The sequence below is a fragment of the Phoenix dactylifera genome, chromosome 3, assembly GCF_051530095.1.
Source record: "Phoenix dactylifera cultivar Ajwa chromosome 3, Ajwa_hap1_PhDact_Kaust_v1.1, whole genome shotgun sequence".
Taxonomy (NCBI): Eukaryota; Viridiplantae; Streptophyta; class Magnoliopsida; order Arecales; family Arecaceae; genus Phoenix; species Phoenix dactylifera.
Window position 1 is genome coordinate 27,736,960 of NC_143192.1, and position 20,541 is coordinate 27,757,500.

Consider the following 20,541-nt stretch of genomic DNA (forward strand, 5'->3'; position numbering starts at 1 on the left):
TGAGCCATGTATCATTGGTGATTAATTTCTAAATGCTCCTGATCAATGGATTATCACGAGGACGGTGATCGATCCGATCAGTGCACAGATCACTTTTCTTCTGGATGGACGAGACTTGAGTCCACAGTGTAGGGACACTGAAGTTATAGTGCAGGTGCTTGTTAGAGAACAAGGGTACTGAGCGTGACCAAGACAAGAAGTCACTTGGATGTCTATCCACTCGTCAGTGACTTGCTTGATGTTGCAGTAGTATGACTGGTCCTTTGACCTGCGGTGCTTCAGCTACTCACAGTGAGGTTATTGTAGTTTGACTACACGTATACATGGTCTCTAGTCATATGGGTCCTTGTAGTGTAGATTGGCTGCAGTAAGTTCACTGTAGGAGTAGGGTATGCACTTACATGGAATCTATCGACCTTGATAGAAGAGGAGTGATCCTATGTGATTTGTTAGACTGAGTTCTAAGACCTTGGCCAGGGCAGTAATATAAAGTGGAGAAAGAGTTTTCCACTAACGAACTCGAGTCGAATAAATCTTGACATATGACAGACGAAAGAGTTTGACGAGTTATCCATGACCTCCGTCCTGTAGGGATCCACGATAGAAGGACTGTATCACATGATAACTGCACCTAGAGGTTCATCATTCTATTCTGCTGGGTAGCCACTACATGCTGCAAGGTGTCACTGGTGGATGGTGGGACTCATAGGGATAATCTCGATGATCGATAAGCCCTAATGAGTAGAGTTGGAATCGTTCCGACCCATTGAAAGGAGTTTTCAATGATATTGTGATAGAGATCACAATATATCTCACTACCAGTCAGAGTAGAACCTATGGGGTCACACACACTAGAGGCATTGACCGATCCGATGGTTGAATCGTGATATGGAATCACAAGTAATCAATTCGATTGATAATAAGCTGAAGAAGGAACAAAGAGAATTAATTAATTGGACTTAAAACAAGAGTCCTACTTGGAGTAGGATTCCTAGAGTCCTAATTGGATTAGGACTAGAAATCCTACTTGGACTGAGATTCCTACTTGGACTAGGATTCCTACTTGGACTGGAAATCCTATTTGGAGTAGGACTAGGATTCCTACTTGGAGTAGGATTTCTACAATCCTAATTAGATTAGGAGTTTTGAATTAAATTTGGATTCCTACTTGGAGTAGGATTCCTAGAGTCCTAATCGGATTAGGACTTCGAATTCAAATTAGAGTCCTAATTGGATTAGGACTAGAATTAAACAAGTCCTAATTGGATTAGGATTTCTTAAGTCCTAATTAATTATTAATCTAATGAATCAACATGACTCCTAATTGGATTAGGATTGAAGAGTTCAATTGAGTCATGGTTCATTCAAGTTCTAATTGGATTAGGACTAGCATAGATTGAACCCAATTGATTCATGATTTGGACTAAACCAAATAGGAGCCCTAGATGCCTTTATAAGGCTTTGAAAGGAGGTGCCCTAATGATATGAGAAGCCCTCCTCCTCTCCATCACGTGGCCACCCTCCTCTCCTCTCTTTTCAGCCACCAACAACAAAGGGAAGAAAAGGATCTTGGTGGCCTCCTTCTTCCTCCACCGTTTGGTTCCAACGCAAGAAAGAAAAAGAAGGCTGCAGGGCTTCGTTCCTCTTCTTCTCTTCATCCTTCTTCTTCCTCCTCCCAAGCACAATCAAGGATTGATTGAAAGGGAGGTTATCAGCCATCAAAGTTATCTCTGCAAGGGAGCTAGCACCCCGGGGAGATAGAAAACTTGGATCGGTTTTCTGCTTCGTGTGGATACCCGTAGAGGCCGGGCACTTGAACGGCTTCAAGCGAACCTTCATCCTAAACCACGATCATCAGTTTGCGGTGATCATCTACCCGCACAAAGGTGAAGATCTGATCTTCTAATGTTATTTAAAAGTTTTTAATCCTTATCTATCTACGAACGGTTTTTAAACAATGTTCATGCGATGAACGGTTGATCCCGCACATGCCTCTTCCGTTGCATCTGAATTTTTTGAAATTTCAGCGGCATGATCGGGGTTATCTAACAGTGGTATCAGAGCTTAGGCTTCGTAGATTAAGGTAAGGATTAATTATTAATAGGCTTATTAGATCTGAAAATTGAAAGATTATGCATGCTGAAAATTTTCTGCATGCAGATTTTTCTAGGGTGCTGATTTTTGCATGCTGATTTTTATGTGATAAAAAGATGATTCTAATTGAATTGTTAATGGGATTACAAAGTTTAGAATCATGATTAGCATGATCAGCAACCTATGTCATGAGATAATCAGTTAGTTTTCAGATATGAAAATTATAATTGCTGCATGTGGTGATGATCATAGGATTCAAACCCTTTTGGTATTAAATGTAAAGACCTGCGATGTGATCTGCAATGTCATGTAATTTTTTAGATGCTTGCATGCATCTTATTTGATGTTTTGAGAGGCCTGCGTGCCTCCTAAAAGAAGATGTAATTTATTATTATTTTTTATTTTACATCTGGTTGTATTTCTATGATGTGATGTACGTCAACGATCAAGTTGAAGACAAGGCATGAGATGAACAGGGGTCTAAGCGGTTGATGGCGATTGGATCAAGAGTTGGTCAAGGATCGAATCAAGGAGGCTTGGAACCAATTCAAGAGTTGAAGACCAATTGATCGATTGACGTGCATGTGCTTGTAATACGACCTAATTAGAATCCATTATCATCACCTATTTAAAGTTCAGCTTTATTTTGATGCTGCGATTATAACTGCCTGTGATGTGCCGTTTGCATGTGATGTGAATGAAAGCCGGGTAGATAGGTTTACATGTGATGTAGCAAACCCAATTGAGACCTTAATTAAAACCTCCTCAATCAAGTCGAGAGTGAACCAACATGAGCAAGTCATATTAGATTAATTGATCTAATTGGTGTCTAGGAAAGCATGAAAGGTGGTTACTTAATTAGGACCTTACTCTCTGAGTAAGGGGAGCCTCCCACCTGCTTACCTGGTCAATTGTTCGATTACCTCTTATGAAGAGCTCAAGTTGCAAACACTAAGACCTGATTAACCAATATTAAGTCAATAGGTCTTCCACTGTAGTAGAGCTGCTAAGGCCTTTCTGATGTTGATTTGTCTCGGCTGGATACAGTGGTCAAGTTGCATCGGAGGGCTGGACCTCTCTATGGACATGAGATGTTGTAGGGTAAAGGTGGGGTTGGGCACCAATAACTGTTAGGTGAGGATCCAATGACGACTTTATTCCTACGGTTATACGGTGGGTTTGACTTAACTAAGAAATGGGACCAATAACTGTTAGGTGAGGTTTTCATGGCTTAGAGACCAAGTTACACTGCAACATGCTTGAGAAGCATTGTACAAGAGTTGTACATTCATCAATCTATGTGTCATCAATAACTGTTAGGTGAGGTGGCATGTAAATCGATGGGACCGCAGTACCCACTAGAAACCCTAGTCGTGTGGGATTTTCGTTTTCCTACCAGGAGAGTGTGAGGAATTCGAGAAAATAGTGGGAGTTACATTTGTTCTAAAAGACCTTAGAACAGATTAGGATCAAGTACAAAAGTCTAACTAGAATCTTTACTCTCTGAGGATTATAAAATCAGCTTCTAGACTCTTAACTCATATCCTATAGAACAACCGTTTGACCAAACCCAATTATAAAGATTGGCTCAGCAAATTTCAAAAATAGTTTTGAATTGTGAGAAATTCGGGTATATGCTAGACCATGGAATCCCCATGATACCAATCCGTCCGATCACTGATCAGCATAAGACGTTTGTTAAGTGGACGAACAATGACAATAAAGTTAGGTGCTGCACAATGGCATCCATGTCCAATGAATTACAATGCTAGCATGAGAACATAAGACTGCCAGGGACATATTAAATCACCTACAAGAGTTGTATGATGATCAGAGTCGCGCAGCATGTTTTGAAGTGTCCAAGAGGCTCTTTAAGACAAAGATGCGTGAGGGGCAGTCTGTCCACGATCATGGTTTGACCATGATAAAGGACTTGAAGAAGCTTGAGAAGCTCGGCATGACCATGCATAAGGAATTGCAAACGGATTTGATCCCACAATCCCTTCTAGCTTCATATGAACAGTTTATAGTAAATTACCATATGAACAAGATTGTATGCACCAAAATAGAATTGTTGAATAAATTGGTAACTAACTTAGGGACCTTGAGGAAGTTCAAGGGGCATCGTTTTCGCTGTCAAGTTGGTTTCTACTTTCAAGAGAGAGTCTATTTGGAAGAAGAAGAAGCCTGCGAAGAAGCAGAAGACTAAGAAAACACCAAGTTAGGAAGTTCCAAGAAAAAGGCCAATTGCAAGAAAAAGTGTTTCCATTGCATAATGGACGGCCATTGGAAGAGGAACTGTCCTACATACATGGGAAGCATAAAGAACATGAAGGGTGACAGACCTTCAGAAGGTATGTCAGATATGCTCAGGATACTTAGGACTGTTACCTATTGCTAGCAGAAATTTGATTTCTGTATTTTATTTAGCACAGAAAGATTTTTATTTATTTGAAAAATTAAATTGATTCAACATGGTTTTAAGATTGATAGTCTCTATCACATACATATGGATGTATCTGTGAATATATCTGAGCAAACAGTGAATACCATAGGATCTAATAGATCCAAAAATGAGATAAATCTAAAGTATTTAAAGCACCTCAGGCTTGGCCATATAGGAGAAGACAGAATAAACAAGTTGGGAAAACATGAGTTTTTGGGCTCATTGACTTTCGAGTCATATTTGATTTGTGAATTCTGCCTTCAAGGAAAGATGGCCAAATTATCCTTTGTAGGACACAGGGAGGTCTACTGAAATACTTACCCTAGTACACACTGATATGTGTGGCCCATTCGATGTGCAGGCTAGGGGTTGTATTTTTTTACTTCATTTTACCGATGATTACTCACGGTATGGATATGTGTATGAGACACAAATATGAAACTTTTGAAAGGTTCAAAGAGTTTAAATATGAAGTAGAAAAATATATAGAAAAACTCACTAAGGTTCTTCGATCAGATCGAAGAGGTAAATATCTTAGTGGAGAGTTCCGTGATTATCTCAAGGAGAATGGTATAGTTTTATAATGGACTCCTCCTGGTACACCTCAATTCAACGGAGTGTCGGAGAGGAGGAATCGGACTCTATTGGATATGGTCCGATCCATGATGAGCTTCACTGATTTACCCTTGTTTCTTTAGATAGATGCCCTATTTTCAGCTATTTACTTGTTGAATAGAGTTCCCTCTAAAACCGTTCCTACCACACCGTATGAGATATAGCATGGTAAGAAACCAAGTCTTGGTCATCTCAAGATTTGGGGATGTCCGGCCCACGTCAAGAGACTACAGGCGGACAAACTAGAGGCTAGGACCATAAGTGCTCGTTTTATATGATATCCTAAAGAGTCATTAGGATACATTTTTTACGTCTCAGAGGATCACAATGTGTTTGTGAGCCATCACGCCATCTTCTTGGAAAAACAGTTTATCCTTGATAGAGGTAGTGGGAGGAAAATTGAGCTTGAAGAAAAAGTCTCTGAAAAGCAACGAGTCATGGATCCTATCGAACCCATTCATACAGAGCCAGTACATGATGTCCCTCAACCACCTTGCAGATCTAGTAGGATCTCCCATCCTCCCGATAGATACTTAGATATGCTAGAAGAGGATACCGAGGAAATGTTCCTAGTGGGAGATAGGGATCACACGCAGGATCCCAAAACCTATGATGAGGCGATATCTGATATCGATTCCGAGAAATGGTTGGAAGCTATGAAGTCAGAGTTAGACTCCATGCATTCCAACCAAGTCTGGACCTTAGTAGATGTGGAGTGATTGATTAAAACCCCATTTGATTTTGATGAGCTCAAAGCATTTGAGTATATCTTGTGATTACTAATGAATTCAATTGAGCGTTTCAGTGAAAATCCTGTCCAAGTGTCTCTAGATTTGGTTCATAGTATTTTGGATAAGTTAAGAAGTCTGCTGAACCAAAGTCTGAGACTCGAGTCGACTCCCGAGTATCACGAGTCGACTCCAAGCGTATCAAGTTCACTGGCACGAGCTCGAGTCGACTCCAGACTAGTACGAGTCGACTCCGACTGAGAACAGAAAGAAGAACAGAAAGCCTCATCTCAGAACCTGTCAACGAGTCGACTCCTGAAGTGCGCGAGTCGACTCCAATGTTCAACGAGTCGACTCCAGGGTAGTAAGAGTCGACTCCAAGAGGTACACAAAGAAAAGTCAGAGAGCAGTTTTCGAGTCTGAGATTCGAGTCGACTCCCAGACAGCTCGAGTCGACTCCAAGACAAGCTTCACGTCAAAAGGCAGAAGACCAACTTTCGGAAACTGAGAGCCGAGTCGACTCCAAGGAAGTTCGAGTCGACTCCAAGACTGGATGAGCCAAAAGACAGAGAATCGGGAGTTCGGGCTCTGAGATTCGAGTCGACTCCAAGGACAGTCGAGTCGACTCGAGTGGACAAAATTCAAAATTGGATCCACGGACTTCAGTGGATGAGCCGACTCCAAAATTGCCAGGTCAGCTCCAGAAGTTGGCGAGTCGACTCCGGGTCAAGACGAGTCGACTCCCAGTCGTGACGGCAACTTTAATTCAAATTTGGAACAATTGCCGAGTCGACTCCGGAAAAGCTTGAGTCGACTCCCGCTACAGCCGAGTCGACTCCTGATCGCGCGAGTCGACTCCAACCCACCAACGGTCATATTGTCAGGCTGCGCAGAGTGTGCAGAACGGGCAGAAAAAGCAGTGTAACGGCTAGTTTCCGTGGGGGTTGGCTTAAATAGCCACAGAAGACTGTAGCAAAGCAGAGAACAGTCATTCCACTCCAACTAATCAAGGATTCAAGCTCTGCAACGTGCTCTTCAACGAAAAAGGGAAGATCTGCATTTACAGCTCCACCTACATCTTCCCAGCAATTAAAGCCTTCTCCTCCAGCATTCAAGTCGACTACACATTCGAGAGGAGACCGGAGTTCAAGAAGCCATTCCTCTACTTCAGCTTAAAAGCGTTTGAGGGCTTCTAAACTCCTCTTTTGATTATATTGTTTTACATCTGCTTTTGAGAAGTTTATTTTCCTTTCTTTCTATAACTTGTATTTACTTGGTTCAATCGGGGGATTGAATCAAGGGGACTAAGGTTGGTTGGTGAGCCAAGTTAAAAACCAACGTGTGTAAGGGTTTGATTGTGAGCCCGGAAAAACAATCGGGGTTGGTTCTAGTCGGTGAGCCTGGGAAAACCGACCGAGTTCGTTGTGAGCTCGTAAAACAACAAGTTTGGTTGTGAGCTTGCAAAACAACCGGCTGTAATCCAAGGGGGTTATAGTGAATTCCCAAGAGAGACTTGGGGAGTGGACGTAGGAGCAAGGGGTAGCTCCGAACCACTATAAAACTCTATGTTTGCATTGGATTGTCTCTCTTCTTCTTCCCCTCACATCACTCACAGCACTTAGCATTAATTAAATAACTTGCAATAGTTTTTAATTAATCAACCACATCGTTTTAATTATCTAAATTATTTTAAAACCCAATTCACCCCCCCCTCTTGGGTTGTCTATCTGGGCAACAAGTAGTATCAGAGCCAAAAACTCTTCCACTCAAGAGTTAAAATATCAAAATGACAACCCCATTTGGATCTTCTCACATTGAGGGTCAGTCCACCCAAAGACCCCCTTTCTTCAATGGATCCGACTACTCATACTGGAAGGCTAGGATGAGAATATTCGTCCAAGCCTAAGACTATGAGATGTGGACCATTGTAGTGAATGGCCCATACATCCCATCCACATATGTAGAGGGTGTTAAGGTACCCAAATTAGAAAAGGATTGGGATGAACATGACATGAGGAAGGCACAATTAAACTCTAAAGCTATGAATGTGTTTTATTGTGCCTTAGATAGAAATGAATTCAATAGGGTCTCTACTTGCAACTCTGCAAAAGAGATCTGGAATAGACTTGAAGTGACCCATGAGGGCACGAATCAAGTTAAAGAATCCAAAATTAATATATTGGTTCATAAGTATGAACTATTTAAAATGGATTCTAATGAGACAATCACTAGCATGTTCACTAGGTTTACTGACATTGTCAATGGCCTAAAAAGCCTTGGCAAGAGCTATACTAACAGTGATCTTGTCAGAAAAATACTTCGCTGTCTACCAAGGTCATGGGAAGCCAAGGTGACGGCAATCCAAGAAGCTAAAGACTTGAACAAGCTTCCACTCGAAGAGCTCCTTGGATCCCTAATGACTCACAAGCTAACCATGAAGCAATACAGCGAAGAAGAGTCCTCCCATAAGAAAAAGGTAATAGCACTTAAATCTACTTCATCTAACAAGGACTTGTCCTGCAGTAGCAGCAGTGAAGAAGAAGAACATGAGGAAGATGATGGTGAGGCTCTTCTTGTGCGCAAGTTCAAGAGATTCATCAACCACAAGAAGTCCTATCATCAAAGGAGAGGCCCCTCAAATTTCTACCGCAAGGACAAAGGTAAGGAAAGGAAAAACGAGGGGATTGGGTGTTACGAGTGCAAGAAGCCGGGTCACATAAGAGCAGAGTGCCCCTTACTGAAGAAGGGGAGTAAGTACAAGAAGAAGAAGGCTCTTGTCACTACACTATCCGACTTCGACTCATCATCCTCCTCATCAGATGATGAACAAGAAGAGAAGGCCAATTTCTGCTTCATGGCCAACGAAAATGAGGTAACTTCCGATACGCATCTTGATTTTTCTTTTGATGAACTTTATGATGCATTTAATGAGTTAATGGTAGAATATAAGGCTATAAATCTTAAGAATAAAGAACTGAAAATAGCTAATCAATCATACCTACATAAATACGATAAATTAGTTAAGGATAAGGACTTAATCACCAAAGAAAATATTGAACTTAAAACAAGCAACCAACTTTTAACTCAAAAGACTAACACCTTAACTAAAGATAATGAAAAACTAACTAAGGAATTTTCAGAACTTAAAAAATATAAACAAACCTTAGATAAGGATCTTACAAAAGAACTTAATGATCTAAAAGCGAAAAATCAAACACTAACTAAAGAACTTAACAAATACAAACCCTTAGTTGAAAAATTTACATATAGTTCTGAAAAAGTAAACATGATACTAAATAGTCAACGAGCAGTATTTAATAAAGCGGGTTTAGGGTATAAACCAAGAAATAAACAAAAACTTCTTAGTAACTTCTTTGTTAAAGCTGGAGAAACTAAAACTAAGAAAATAACCTGCTTTTGTTGTGGAACTATAGGACATAAGGCAAATGCATGTGACTATAGGAAAAGTAAAACAAAAAGGAAAATTAAAAGGGTATGGGTTCCAAAAGAAACCAACTTGACTAACCATAAAGGACCCAAGAAAACTTGGGTACCTAAGATGACATGATTTGCTTGTGTAGGAGTGTCTTGCAGCCAAGGTCAACAAAAACCGCTGGTATTTGGATAGTGGCTGCTCAAGGCACATGACGGGTGATAAAGATCAATTTTTCACCCTTGAAGCTAAGAAGGGAGGTGCTGTGACTTTTGGAGACAACAACCAAGGTCATATCATTGGTATTGGTAAAGTTCAAATCACCCCTTCTACTTTTATAGATAATGTTAGATATGTTGATGGTCTTAAGCATAACTTGTTAAGCATTAGTCAATTATGTGATATAGGATATGATGTTATGTTTAAACCATCACTATGCATTATAACAAATCCTAATGATAATAGTTTAGCTTTTAAAGGAATTAGACGTGGAAATGTATATGTTGTAGACCTAGAAGATCTTGCAAAACATAACCAATGTCTAGTTGTAAATGAAACTAAAGATAATGATGCTAGTTGGTTATGGCACCGTAAGTTAGGTCATGCAAGCATGGACACAATAACTAAACTAGTTAAAAGAGACTCCGTGATAGGTTTGCCAAAATTAAAATTTGAAAAGAACAAAATATGTGAAGCATGTCAATTTGGCAAACAATCTAGGAACTCTTTTAAATCCATAAAATGTGTCTCTACTTCTAGGCCTCTAGAATTACTACACATAGACCTATTTGGTCCAACTAGAACAACAAGCCTAGGTGGAAATAAATATGGTCTAGTTATAGTAGATGATTACTCTAGGTACACATGGGTCATGTTTCTAGCACATAAGGATCAAGCATTTTCTGTTTTTAAGAAGTTCCATAAGGAAGTAACAAATGCTAGAGAGTCTTCAGTCATAGCCATTAGAAGTGACCATGGTACCAAATTCGAAAATCAATCATTTGATGAATTTTGTAGTAAAAAGGGAATAACCCATAATTTCTCAGCACCTAGGACACCACAACAAAATGGAGTTGTGGAAAGGAAGAATAGAACACTAGAGGAAATGGCTAGAACTATGTTATGTGAAAGTAACCTCCCTAAGTACTTTTAGGGAGAAGCCATTAATACCTCTTGTCACATATTAAATAGAGTTCTATTGAGACCCATTATAAAGAAAACACCTTATGAACTGTGGAAAAACAGAAAACCAAAGGTTAATTATTTTCATATTTTTGGATGTAGGTGTTTTGTGCATAATAATGGGAAAGATAATCTAGGGAAATTTGACCCTAAATCTGATGAAGGAATATTCTTAGGTTATTCTACAACTAGTAAAGCCTATAGAGTATTTAATAAAAGAACCTTAGTCATAGAAGAATCTATACATGTAGTATTTGATGACTCTAGTGACATCTCCTCTAGTAAGAAAGTTAATTTTGATGATGATGTTGAAATACTTGAGGAAAAGATAGATGAGATGGGATTACAAGATGATAATCAAAAGTTGATTGAAGGAGAATCATCAAGCCAAGAGGCTATTGTGGATCATGGGCTAACAAAAGCTTGGAGGTATGCTCACGGGCATCCTAAGGAACTCATTCTAGATGATCCATCTCAACCGGTTAGGACTAGAGCTTCACTTAGAAATCTAAATAACCATCTAGCTTTTGTTTCACACTTTGAGCCCAAACATATAGAAGAAGCCGAAAATGATGTAAATTGGATAAATGCAATGCAAGAAGAACTAAACCAATTTACTAGAAACAAAGTGTGGGATCTAGTAGAGAGACCTTCTAAATATCCAATTATAGGTACAAAATGGATATATAAAAATAAGCTAGATGAAAATGGAATTGTTATAAGGAATAAGGCTAGACTAGTGGCAAAGGGTTATAATCAAGAAGAAGGCATAGATTTTGATGAAACCTTTGCTCCCGTAGCTAGACTTGAGGCTATTAGACTATTATTAGCATATGCATGCTCTAAGGATTTCAAACTATTTCAAATGGATGTAAAAAGTGCATTTTTAAATGGGTATATTAATGAGGAAGTGTATGTAGAACAACCTCCTGGTTTTGAAAATCATCAATACCCTAATCATGTGTATAAACTGAACAAAGCACTTTATGGATTAAAACAAGCACCTAGAGCATGGTATGAAAGACTTAGTAAATTCCTATTAGAACATGAATTCTCTAGGGGAAATGTAGACACAACATTATTTCTGAAAAAGCAAAATAAGGAGATGCTATTAGTACAGATTTATGTTGATGATATCATTTTCGGTGCTACTAACAATTGCCTCTGCGAAGAGTTTGCTGATTTGATGCAGAGTGAGTTTGAGATGAGCATGATGGGAGAGCTGAACTACTTCCTCGGGCTTCAAATCAAACAATCTGAAGGAGGCATCTTCATCAATCAAGCAAAATATGTCAAGAAGATGCTCAAGAAGTTTGATATGGAAGGAAACAAATCAATCAGCACCCCCATGAGCTCATCATGCAAATTAGATCAAGATGAATCAGGTAAATCTGTAGATCAAAAACTTTATAGAGGTATGATAGGATCTTTACTATATCTTACTGCAAGTAGACCTGATATTATGTTTAGTGTTTGCATGTGTGCTAGATATCAGGCTAATCCTAAAGAATCACACCTAGCTGCAGTTAAGAGAATTTTTAAATACTTAATAGGAACTAAGAACATAGGGCTATGGTACTCTAAAGAATCTAGCCTAAACTTAATAGGGTACACAGATTCAGACTTCGCTGGATGTAAGCTTGATAGAAAAAGTATCAGCGGGTCGTGTCAGTTTCTAGGAGAAAACCTAATCTCATGGTTTAGCAAGAAACAAAACTCGGTTGCATTATCCACTGCAGAAGCTGAATATGTGGCAGCTGGGAGTTGTTGTGCTCAAATCTTGTGGATTAAACAACAATTAGAAGATTATGGCATTAAACAAGATAAAATCCCCATTAATTGTGATAATACAAGTGCCATAAATCTAACTAAAAATCCAATTCAACATTCAAGAACTAAACACATTGAGATAAGACATCACTTCATAAGAGATCATGTATTGAATGGTGATGTGTCACTCCAATTTGTTTGTACTGATAATCAATTAGCAGATATTTTTACAAAACCCCTAAGTGAAGAGAGGTTTAGCGTGCTTAGGAGGGGATTAGGAGTGATTGATCCATCCTAGTGGGAGTTTCCACTAGATTAATTGATTTTGATGATTAGAATGCGGTTAAAATAGAGTTTACATTCAATGATCATCAAATCAGATCCCAATTAGGTGATTTTCCCTCATTTGGCACGGTTATAGCATGACTTTTAGGTGCGTGCCAAGGTTAGAGACGACTCGAGTAAGTTTCAGAGCCTGCACCTAAGGGGGAGTCGACTCGCGCATTTGCGGGAGTCGACTCGCAAAGATGGCAGCTGAGGGGGAGTCGAGTCGCACATTGTCGGGAGTCGACTCGAAGTCTACAGGCGCATAAGGAGAGTCGACTCGCGCATATTCTGGAGTCGACTCGAGGTCGAGTCGACTCGCGACTCAGGGGAGTCGACTCGCAGTCGGGATCCGACCTTTTAACCCTAGGTTTGTCGTTTCGCAAACACTTCTCTTTCAAGCCGCCACTGTTCAAAAAGCCCTAGAGCTGACTCCTAGGTCTTCCCCGATCGTCTCCAACCTCTGTTCGGTCGATTTTTCACCGGTTCTTAGGGTTTTTGTCCGTTCCTAGGTCGTCTCCGGTCCGTCCCGAGTCTCCTCCGTCGACCTTTCTCCGTCCTTTAGGTGTTTCTTCCCGTTTAGGTCAAGATGCCTCGTAAGACCGTGGTTAGGAAGAGGTCCCGTCCCGAGGCCGGTCCCGAGCGGCGCTCCAAGGCGCGGCACGATCCCGCGAGGCAACCACCTCCGGCTCGTTCCCCGCCTAGGGCGGTTCCCGCGAGGCCATTAGCCGGGAAGGTCGTCTCCACCGGGAGGTATGTCGATTTCGACTTCCTCTCCCGGGAAGGGTTCACCATAGGTGATAGGCTTAGAGCCCAGGGCTTAGAGTTCTTCCTTACATTGGACCTCCCCACATATCCAGGGCTCGTTAGAGAGTTTTACGGTACCGTCCATCGGGGAGATGGGGGTATCGAGGGCACAGTAGCCGGTGTCCCTGTGTTTGTCACGGAGGATCTTATTGGCCACATCCTCCACCTTCCACTAGTAGGGGTGGCTCCCGCACACCCTGAGGATAGAGTTGAGGCCCTTACGGTCGTCTTAGGGCATCCACCTCAGTCCCCCCTAGACGAGGTATCTGCTAGCTCACTTCCTGTTGAAGTGAGAATCCTTTTGAGTATTCTGTCCAGGTCTGTCTTCCCTAAGACAGGAAGATTTGATTTTGTAAATGAGAGGGACCTAGCTATTATGTCTTACATTCTTCAGGACACCCCGGTCAACTTTCCCAAACTCATATATAGGTATATGTGTGAGCTCCTAGATAGACCTAGGCTCACCCTCCCATACGGCATGATTTTTGCTCTTCTCTTTAGGGAGTACGAGATTCCCATTCCTGGGAGGGAACCCTCTCGTGCATTGCGATGGACAGATCGCTTGTGTACTGGGACCATGCACAGGATGGGGTTTCGGAAGAGAGAGGGGGTATGGGTTAGGAAGTCTACCCTCACCGTTCAGACCACCAGACCTTCACCCAGTCCTGAGCCCGATTCAGACTACCCAGACCTTCCAGACCATCCAGACCTTCCATCCACTCCTCCTGCTCCTACCACCTCCGCCGGACCTTCCTCCTCGGCACCACCCTCTATGGCGGTCCGGATTGATCCTGAGCAGCTCCGGGAGCTGCGACAGGAGATAGTCAGAGAGGTGAAGGGATGAGCTGCTTCGGGAGCTTCGAGGTGCGGTGCCTGCTCCCACTCCTGCACCCGTATCTTCTCAGTTGGTCCCTTCCTTGACAGCCGTGACTGACATGACGGCTCATGTACGGAAAAAGATCTACAATGTCCGGAGTTTGGTCCAGGCCCAGTTCCACAGTATGAGTGAGGTCACGAGCTCCACTCGACAGATGCGAGAGGAGATAGGTCGTGACATGCACACCACCACCGAGGGGGCCGAGCGCTTGGCGAATGTACTCATCGACAAGCTGGACGCACTTCAGACATCGGTGACTGGGCTTCAGGCGTCGGTGACAGAGCTCTCCACTACACATAGCAGAGCCACCACGTCTATCATCACACAGCTTGGCCATGTCACAGATGCAGTCACCCTCCTCATGGAGCAGAGCCGATTGAGAGGAGGAGTACCATCATCGAGAGGGGGAGATACATCCTCGGGGGGGGATCTTCATCCTCGAGGAGACCATAGATGTTCTTTTTGCTTTGTTTTGTATTGCTTTGCTTTACGTATTGTATGCTCAAATGTATTCACATTCATATCAATACAATGAGTAGACATCTTATCTTCATTTCTGTGCCATTTGATGATTGGTTGTGCCATTGATTGTGTGTGATTACCTCCTTTTTCATATGATGACAAAAAGGGGGAGAAATATGTATACAATATGTAAAAGGGGAGAAATATGGATGAAATATGTAAAAGAAATCAATGGAAATCAATAAAAAGACACACAAATTTGTTCTAAGTGGATTCGGTACCTCGAGGCTCATTATCTCTCTTTTGGGGCTCCTAATGGAGTAATCTCCAGAATCTATTCAAGGGATATTCGGAGATTAGCTGAATCCTACTCAAGAATAAATTGACAGATTTTCCCTCTAAAAACAAAAAATTCAGTTCAAAAACTTCATAGCATTAAAAGGAAATTCAGAGAATCAAAACATAGTTGAATGCATATGTTGAGGGGGAAAATCTGAATTTTAATCAAGCTAAATCATTAATGACATATAAGCCAAACAATTGATTGCATAATATGAAGGCTTATATAATTTCAAATGAAAGGGAGAGCTTTAACTCCGAAATTTGCTGTTTCACTCCTTTCAAACTTGGATAAATTAAATTATCAGACATTTGAATTCATTTATGGATTTTATTTCATTATTTATTGAGCAAGTCATTTTACATATACTCAAAGTTTTGTCATCATCAAAAAGGGGGAGATTGTGGAGTGATTGATTAAAACCCCATTTGATTTTGATGAGCTCAAAGCATTTGAGTATATCTTGTGATTACTAATGAATTCAATTGAGTGTTTCAGTGAAAATCCTGTCCAAGTGTCTCTAGATTTGGTTCATAGTATTTTGGATAAGTTAAGAAGTCTGCTGAACCAAAGTCTGAGACTCGAGTCGACTCCCGAGTATCACGAGTCGACTCCAAGCGTATCAAGTTCACTGGCACGAGCTCGAGTCGACTCCAGACTAGTATGAGTCGACTCCGACTGAGAACAGAAAGAAGAACAGAAAGCCTCATCTCAGAACCTGTCAACGAGTCGACTCCTGAAGTGCGCGAGTCGACTCCAATATTCAACGAGTCGACTCCAGGGTAGTAAGAGTCGACTCCAAGAGGTACACAAAGAAAAGTCAGAGAGCAGTTTTCGAGTCTGAGATTCGAGTCGACTCCCAGACAGCTCGAGTCGACTCCAAGACAAGCTTCACGTCAAAAGGCAGAAGACCAACTTTCGGAAACTGAGAGCCGAGTCGACTCCAAGGAAGTTCGAGTCGACTCCAAAACTGGATGAGCCAAAAGACAGAGAATCGGGAGTTCGGGCTCTGAGATTCGAGTCGACTCCAAGGACAGTCGAGTCGACTCGAGTGGACAAAATTCAAAATTGGATCCACGGACTTCAGTGGATGAGCCGACTCCAAAATTGCCAGGTCAGCTCCAGAAGTTGGCGAGTCGACTCCGGGTCAAGACGAGTCGACTCCCAGTCGTGACGGCAACTTTAATTCAAATTTGGAACAGTTGCCGAGTCGACTCCGGAAAAGCTTGAGTCGACTCCCGCTACAGCCGAGTCGACTCCTGATCGCGCGAGTCGACTCCAACCCACCAACGGTCATATTGTCAGGCTGCGCAGAGTGTGCAGAACGGGCAGAAAAAGCAGTGTAACGGCTAGTTTCCGTGGGGGTTGGCTTAAATAGCCACAGAAGACTGTAGCAAGGCAGAGAACAGTCATTCCACTCCAACTAATCAAGGATTCAAGCTCTGCAATGTGCTCTTCAACGAAAAAGGGAAGATCTGCATTTACAGCTCCACCTACATCTTCCCAGCAATTAAAGCCTTCTCCTCCAGCATTCAAGTCGACTACACATTCGAGAGGAGACCGGAGTTCAAGAAGCCATTCCTCTACTTCAGCTTAAAAGCGTTTGAGGGCTTCTAAACTCCTCTTTTGATTATATTGTTTTACATCTGCTTTTGAGAAGCTTATTTTCCTTTCTTTCTATAACTTGTATTTACTTGGTTCAATCGGGGGATTGAATCAAGGGGACTAAGGTTGGTTGGTGAGCCAAGTTAAAAACCAACGTGTGTAAGGGTTTGATTATGAGCCCGGGAAAACAATCGGGGTTGGTTCTAGTCGGTGAGCCTGGGAAAACCGACCGAGTTCGTTGTGAGCTCGTAAAACAACAAGTTTGGTTGTGAGCTTGCAAAACAACCGGCTGTAATCCAAGGGGGTTATAGTGAATTCCCAAGAGAGACTTGGGGAGTGGACGTAGGAGCAAGGGGTAGCTCCAAACCACTATAAAACTCTGTGTTTGCATTGGATTGTCTCTTTTCTTCTTCCCCTCACATCACTCACAGCACTTAGCATTAATTAAATAACTTGCAATAGTTTTTAATTAATCAACCACATCGTTTTAATTATCTAAATTATTTTAAAACCCAATTCACCCCCCCTCTTGGGTTGTCTATCTGGGCAACAGTAGATCCACCAGAAGGTATTGTACCTATTGGATGCAAATGGATCTACAAAAAGAAGATAGGTTCGGATGGAGAGGTAGAGACCTATAAGGCAAAGCTTGTGGCGAAAGGGTATAGTCAGCGCGAGGGCATTGACTATCAGGAGACCTTTTCACCTATAGCCATGCTGAAATCCATCCGAACATTGCTTGCCATTGCAGCATTTCATGATTATGAAATCTGGCAGATGGATGTGAAAACAGCTTTCATGAATGGATATCTTGATGAAGACATCTATATGGAACAGCCTTTGGGTTTTACTTCCAGTGATGGAGCTCACAAGGTCTGCAAGCTGCAAAGGTCCATCTATGGAGTAAAGCAAGCATCTCGGAGTTGGAACACTCGTTTCGATGACGCAATCAAAACGTTTGATTTCATCAAAAACGAAGAGAAACCGTGTGTTTACAAAAGGGTTAGTGGGAGCGCTGTCATATTTCTCGTACTGTACGTAGACGACATCCTCCTGATAAGGGAATGATATTCCCATGCTAACCTTGGTCAAGGTCAGGTTGTCAAAAAGGTTCTCCATTAAAGACCTTGGGGAAGCATCCTATATTTTGGGAATAAAGGTCTATAGAGATAGATCTAAAAGGATGCTTGGCCTATCACAGAAGATGTACATAGAGGAAGTGCTGAAAAGGTTCAGCATGGAAAACTCTAAAAGGGGTCTCTTACCCCTAAGGCATGGAATTAATCTCTCCAAGAAGATGTGAACCAACACATTTGAAGAGATTCAACGCATGAGCAAGATCCCCTATGCATCAGCAATAGGGAGTCTCATGTATGCCATGCTATGTACATGACTTGATATAGTATATGCTGTGAGTGTCACGAGCATATGTCAATCAGATCCAGGCAAAAAGCACTGGATAGCTGTGAAGAACAGTCTTTAAGTACTTGAGAAGAACTAAGGACATGTTCTTGGTCTTTGGGAGAAGATCAGAGTTGAAGGTAGAAGGATGCACACATATTGATGACAGAAAGTCTACATCAAGATATGTGCAATGGTGGTTCAGTAAGTTGGAAGAGTTCCAAACAACCAATCATTATAGATTCTACCTTAGAAGCTGAATGTTAAGCCGTCTCTAAGGGTGCAGTGGAAATCTTTTGGTTTAAAAGGTTCATTGCAGAGTTAGGTGTAATGTCATCAGATGTCATAACACTCTACTGCGATAACAAAGGCACCATAGCACTAGCTAAGGAGCCAAAGGTCTCACCAGAAATTGAAGCACATAGAGCGGCAGTTTAACCTAATAGCGACTACCTCGAAAGAAAATAAGTAGAGGATCAGAGAGTAGACTCCACAGAAAATGTGGCGGACCCATTCACTAAGCAGCTAAGTCGGCAGAAAACTAAAGCGCATCTTGAGAAGATGGGGCTTAGATATATGACTGATTGGCTTTAGTGTAAGTGGGAGATTGTTAGATGTATGCCCTAGAAGCCAATCTGGCTGACACATTGTTAATTCTAGGAACATAATTTTGTACTTGACTATTTATTATAGAATAAATAAAAGGCATCTTTTCATTCATAGTATTTATGTGTCTATGAATCGTCCAAGAAATTAATAAGATGATGATGCATATTCTCAAGAGTTGAGAATTTGAGCCATGTATCATTGGTGATTAATTTCTAAATGCTCCTGATCAATGGATCATCATGAGGACGGTGATCGATCCGATCAGTGCACAGATCACTTTCCTTCTGGATGGACGAGACTTGAGTCCACAGTGTAGGGACACTGAAGTGATAGTGCAGGTGCTTGTTAGAGAACAAGGGTACTGAGCGTGACCAAGACAAGAAGTCACTTGGATGTCTATCCACTCGTTAGTGACTTGCTTGATGTTGCAGTAGTATGACTGGTCCTTTGACCTGCGGTGCTTCAGCTACTCACAGTGAGGTTATTGTAGTTTGACTACACGTATACATGGTCTCTAGTCATATGGGTCCTTGTAGTGTAGATTGGCTGCAGTAAGTTCACTGTAGGAGTAGGGTATGCACTTACATGGAATCTATCGACCTTGATAGAAGAGGAGTGATCCTATGTGATTTGTTAGACTGAGTTCTAAGACCTTGACTAGGGCAGTAATATAAAGTGGAGAAAGAGTTTTCCACTAACGAACTTGAGTCGAATAAATCTTGACAAATGACAGACGAAGGGGTTTGACGAGTTATCCATGCCCTCCGTCCTATAGGGATCCACGATAGAAGGACTGTATCACATGATAACTGCACCTAGAGGTTCATCATTCTATTCTGCTGGGTAGCCACTACATGCTGCTAGGTGTCACTGGTGGATGGTGGGACTCATAGGGATTATCTCGATGATCGATAAGCCCTAATGAGTAGAGTTGGAATCGTTCCGACCCATTGAAAGGAGTTTTCAATGATATTGTGATAGAGATCACAATATATCTCACTACCAGTCAGAGTAGAACTTATGGGGTCACACACACTAAAGGCATTGACCGATCCGATGGTTGAATCGTGATATGGAATCACAAGTAATCAATTCGATTGATAATAAGCTGAAGAAGGAACAAAGAGAATTAATTAATTGGACTTAAAACAAGAGTCCTACTTGGAGTAGGATTCCTAGAGTCCTAATTGGATTAGGACTAGAAATCCTACTTGGACTGAGATTCCTACTTGGACTAGGATTCCTACTTGGACTGAAAATCCTATTTGGAGTAGGACTAGGATTCCTACTTGGAGTAGGATTCCTACAATCCTAATTAGATTAGGAGTTTTGAATTAAATTTGGATTCCTACTTGGAGTAGGATTCCTAGAGTCCTAATCGGATTAGGACTTCGAATTCAAATTAGAGTCCTAATTGGATTAGGACTAGAATTAAACAAGTCCTAATTGGATTAGGATTTCTTAAGTCCTAATTAATTATTAATCTAATGAATCAACATGACTCCTAATTGGATTAGGATTGAAGAGTTCAATTGAGTCATGGTTCATTCAAGTTCTAATTGGATTAGGACTAGCATAGATTGAACCCAATTGATTCATGATTTGGACTAAACCAAATAGGAGCCCTAGATGCCTTTATAAGGCTTTGAAAGGAGGTGCCCTAATGATATGAGAAGCCCTCCTCCTCTCCATCACGTGGCCACCCTCCTCTCCTCTCTTTTCAGCCACCAACAACAAAGGGAAGAAAAGGATCTTGGTGGCCTCCTTCTTCCTCCACCGTTTGGTTCCAACGCAAGGAAGAAAAGGAAGGCTGCAGGGCTTCGTTCCTCTTCTTCTCTTCATCCTTCT

At 41.5% G+C, this 20,541-nt stretch overlaps 1 protein-coding gene across 1 annotated transcript in view; it reads left to right on the forward strand.

Annotated features, from left to right (window-relative positions):
- Positions 1 to 19,809: 19,809 nt before the first annotated feature.
- Positions 19,810 to 20,541, forward strand: part of LOC120104991 (uncharacterized) — a 24,171-nt gene continuing 23,439 nt past the window's right edge. Inside the window, exon 1 of the mRNA XM_089929900.1 lies at positions 19,810 to 20,541. This exon is cut by the window's right edge and continues 222 nt beyond it. The gene's annotated coding sequence lies outside the window, so the exon portion shown is untranslated.